Raw genomic sequence first — 5,011 nt, forward strand, 5'->3', positions numbered from 1 at the left:
CCAGATCAGTGGCACCATGTCAGTACTGATCAAACTCCAGCAGATCAAGGTACAAGATGCATTCAGGCAGCTCACCTACAACACAGCATTTGGCTCTCAGGCCCTGACTTTCTAAAACAGGCTGATTTGGAGGTGTGCGAGCAGACAGAATCCTTTGAGCTCGTGGAGCCATCCTTGGATACAGAGATTCGCCCTGAGGTCATATCTCTTGTCACCAATGTCACAGAACAGTTGTTAGGGTCACATAGGTTCGAACGTTTCTCGAGTTGGAAATCCCTTGTGAGAGCGGTGAAAATGCTCATTCACATTGCAAAGTAATTCTCTAAGACTTCTCACACAGGAAAGTGCACAGGCTGGCACTGCTGCAACAGTCTGCACTCCACAGACCTCTCACAAGCAAAAAACAGTGATCATTCAGTGTGTACAGCACAAAGTCTATAAAGCGGAGCTTGAAAGTCTCTCAAAGGAGAAAGAGGTTCATTCACAAAGTCCTCTTAGGAAACTGGACCCCTTTATTGATCAGGAGGGGTTGTTGAGAGTCGGAGGTCGTTTGCAGTCAGCTGATCTCTCAGAAACAGAGAAACATCCCCTGATAATCCCAGCCGGTCACCATGCTGCTGTTCTGCTAGTCAGGCATTACCATGACCAAGTAGCTCACCAAGGCCGTCAGTTCACCGAAGGGGCCTTACGCACGGCAGGACTGTGGATTGTTGGAGCCAAGAGGCTCATTGCTAGCGTGGTGCATAAGTGTGTAACCTGTAGAAAGCTGAGAGGGCGCATGGAGGTACAAAAAATGGCTAACTTGCCTGCAGACAGAGTCGTCATAGACCCACCTTTCACACACGTCGGCCTGGATGTGTTTGGGCCGTGGAACATCACATTCCGTCGCACAAGAGGCCACAGTCCTGAATGTAAAAGATGGGCTGTAATGTTTACTTGCCTGGGCACCAGAGCAGTGCACCTGGAAGTTGTGGAGTCAATGTCGACCTCCAGCTTTATCAATGCCTTGCGCCGCTTCTTGTCAATCAGAGGACCAGTGAAACACCTCCGGTCAGACCAAGGCACAAATTTTGTTGGGGCCTGCAAGGAGCTAAAGATTAACACCAACGACCCAGAGGTCAAAGAGTACTTTCAGGATCAAGGCTGTACATGGACGTTCAACACACCGCATTCATCTCACATGGGCGGTGTGTGGGAACGTATGATTGGTGTTGTGCGACGCATACTAGATGGTCTGAGCTGAAATCCTCGACTACTCGCCTCACACGAGGTGTTGACCACTGTAATGGCTGAAGTCATGGCTATAATGAATGCCAGACCATTGGTTCCTGTCTCAACCGACCCTGAAACCCCTGAAGTTCTGTCACCTGCAATGCTTCTGACCCAGAAGGCCAGTGTTGTGTCAGTACCACCTGGAGACTTTGAACTCAAAGACCTCTATAAAAGTCAGTGGAGACAGGTTCAAGGTCTTGCAGACTGTTTCTGGAAGAAGTGGAAGCAAGAGTACCTTGCAACATTGCAAACCAGAAGAAAATGGCAGAGCGAGAAACGAAATGTACAGGAAGGCGATGTCGTCTTGCTTAAAGATGGACAAGTCAAATGCAATGAGTGGCCCATTGGGCTTATAGTGAAAACTTTACCAAGTGCTGACAACCGAGTACGGAAAGTTGAAGTCAAGATTATGAAGCAAGGAGTTGCTAAAACATATCTCAGGCCTGTTACAGAGGTAATTGTACTCTTACCTGATAATGAACAGAAGAACTAATTGATAGTGGTATTAGTGGTATATTTGTAAATATACCAGGCGGGGAGTGTGCTGATCCCCTGCTCTTGTTGCCACCTACTGGTGACTTTTGGTATAGGTCACTATTTTAAGTTTTGTTTTCCTTAAGTTTCATTTTTCCCTCCTCCATGTGCTAGCACTCTAAACCTAGCAGTCTAAGCCTAGCAGCCTGCAGTGTGCAGTGTTTCCTTACGTTTCAGCCTTGGAGTAGATTTGTCCGTAAGTATTGTTTGTAAAAAAGTGATTCTGCACATGTTTACAGTGTCAGTATTTTATGTATGGTTATCTATTGTATGTAAGTAAATTCTGTTCTGTATTGTTCAGTTTTACAGAAACGGCATCAGTAAAAACCATATACCTGAAGACGGTTTGGCTGAGTTTTTGTACACTGTCTGTCTAGCCTTGTTCAGACACGCGAGAGTGAGGACAGAATAGGATCATTCTCACTTGTTATGTTATCTTTGAATTCGCCTAGATTAAGTGTCAATAAATGTTTCCTTCGTAATACATCCAAGTCTCCTTGTATCATCTTTTATTAAGAGTAAACCAGTTTCTCCATTATTTCCATCACAATTAGATTATGAAAGGCCTAGATTTATGCTGTGCTTAAAGGTATAGTATGCAGAATTAAAAAAAAAAAAACAACAACATACGGACCTGTACAAACATAAATCTTCTCAATCATCACTCATGACCCACTAGAAGTGTGTGGTGGTCTGTTTTTCTCCTGAGACTCAGCCCTCAGCCATTGTTTTGATGTGTGGCCGGTCTCCTTCTGGGCGGCAACCAGTGCTTATAAAAAGAGATTAACATAAAGCCTTCTATTGTTAAATTAATGCAATCACTTATCACTATTTCTCCTCGACAAGACTGGTATCTGATCACAAGGGTAGATTAGTAGGCCAGCAAAGAAGTTGATGACTCCATGTCAAGTACAACCACTAGTAGACTACCTGAAAGAAAGTGTAAGGAGATATAAGACGACAGGATATACATCCCCTCAAGTGAAATATGAAATCATCAACTCTTTCACTCTTTCCAACACACAGGTTACAAATTACAATCAAATGACTCAAAAACATGAGCAGCTGGGCCAGCCAAAGACCATGTAACACATATTTTTAATATCACAGCGGCCAAGGTTCAAGTGTGGCTTGGGCCATGCTACATATCATCCCCTCTCTCTCCACTGTGTTTCTTGTCTATCTCTAGTGCCACTGTCCAGTAAAGCAGAAATAATATCTTTAAAAGTTAAAAACAAAAACAGCTTGTTTTTGGCATTTACATGGATTAGAGACTGGCCATTTTCCTGGCTGACACAAAGCCATTAAGTTGTTCCCTCTAAGTCCATAACCAGTCATAGAACTTTGGATGCAATGCCTGAAAGGTGACAGTAGCATAATATTTAAATATTAACACTTGTTAAAGAGACAAGCTAATTTATACAAGTGTACAGATAATTAAGAGAATTTGCTCTTACCATGTTAAAAGATGTATTGGATGTCTTCAGTTTACCTACTGTAAAGGAGAATCTTAGCAACACTGTCACCAGCCTTCAACCTACTCTGTAGTGTCACAAATGCACTGAAACACAAGCTCAAATGTTATTCAGTTTTATTAAATTGAATGCATGAATACAAAATGTTCACATAAATTTAAAATAATATACTACTAACTAATATACTTAGTGGGCATTTCTACCCCATGCAACCCCAATGGGAGTAGGAGCAGATACACTATGCCTCCGGTAAAAATGCGCCTTAAACGCTCCATATCTGCAACATGTCTGCTTGCAACCGGCGCCAGTGCACTTAAATAAACAATGGAGTTTGCAATGAAGCACATAACCCCTCAAAGTCTTAACCGACTTGCTACAGAAGTTACAGCTAAACATTTTTCTAGCATTAGCAACGTTAGCTAGCTAACGTTAATCGAATGTGCTCACCTGAAGAAAAGACTCTGCTCCTGTGGGCGCGAAGAAACGGTGGTGAACTGAAATACAACATTTCTAGCCTCCGTTAAAGCTAGGGTCTACGATTTGAAAGACGAGGAGAACATTTTGAAAAAAGCGCCCCCCCACACACTACCCCTCCCCTCTGAGCTTGTATGGCCCTCCCCCCGTGAGGAGGCTCCGATTTACCGGTACCGGTAATAACGGCGGCGGCCAACAACGCCCCTTAACTGTGATATAATAAGCACGTACCACGGCCTGTCCTGATGTGCTGCTTAAATATACCATACTTTTTAACATTCTACTTTCTATAGAAATGATGGTATGATTTAATGGTTTTGTACCGTAAACGTAAACACCAACAAAATCTGTAATTCAGACAGAATGATACCGTCAATTTTAGGGTAATTACACGCTTGTGACATTAAGGTATTTTACCATTTTGCAAACTTTTTATAACATTCACAGTAAAATTCCGTATTTTCTACTTAGTAAGACCGTAAAATTTAAAGTTATTTACTGTTTCTTGATTTACGGTAATTCAATGTATTTACTACAGTGATATACTATTTTTGATTTTACGGTATTTTACTGTTGCTATTTGACAGCTTTTTACCGTAATTTCTACGTACATTTTTTACAGTGTATATATATATATACATTTATATAATATATATGTATATGAGTTGTACAGTCTGGAAGAAAGTTCATTTGTTATCAGCATCCAGAAATCTCAAAAAAAAAAACAAAAAAAAAAAAAACCTGACACTTCTGTTTTGAATCTTTCTGTGAGAGTGTGTTCTCACCATTCTTGGTAATTTGCCCAGGCTCAGAGTCTTGTGTGTGTGTAAGTGTGTAAGTGACTTTGTCTTAGTGTGATTATGTAAATGCAATTAGAGTCTCTTTATCTGTTCAAAGGCACCAGGATGAAAGCGAGGCAGACATGACCTGCTACACATCCCATCTTCTGTCTTGTGTTCAGCACAAGAATACCAATGTTCCCACATTAACCCAGAGAGACAGTAGGTGAGTACTGAGAAAAAAAAAAAAAAAACATGGAGGAAGAAGCAGCATCAAGTTAGCACCATGATAATGGAAGGCAAGAAAGGTGTGTCTGTGTACGGGCAGAAGAAAATAAACGCCACTAATTCCTGGAGTCAAATCCATATCAGGGAGGAGAGGTAAAGAGAATGCTAATGAGAAATATATATGGAGGCAGGATGTGCTCCGCATGTGGATAGTTTACATCACATATACCGTGAGAGGGCTGTCAGTGT

General features: G+C 41.8%; 1 pseudogene; it reads left to right on the top strand.

The window, feature by feature from the left end:
• The first annotated feature begins 326 nt into the window (after positions 1–326).
• LOC139606221 (uncharacterized) lies at positions 327–1,765 on the top strand (annotated as a pseudogene).
• Positions 1,766–5,011: the final 3,246 nt, after the last annotated feature.

This window comes from Trachinotus anak, unplaced genomic scaffold (genome assembly GCF_046630095.1).
Source record: "Trachinotus anak isolate AG129_WGS33_773 ecotype Australia unplaced genomic scaffold, CSIRO_AGI_Tana_v1 ptg000021l, whole genome shotgun sequence".
NCBI classification, from domain to species: domain Eukaryota; kingdom Metazoa; phylum Chordata; class Actinopteri; order Carangiformes; family Carangidae; genus Trachinotus; species Trachinotus anak.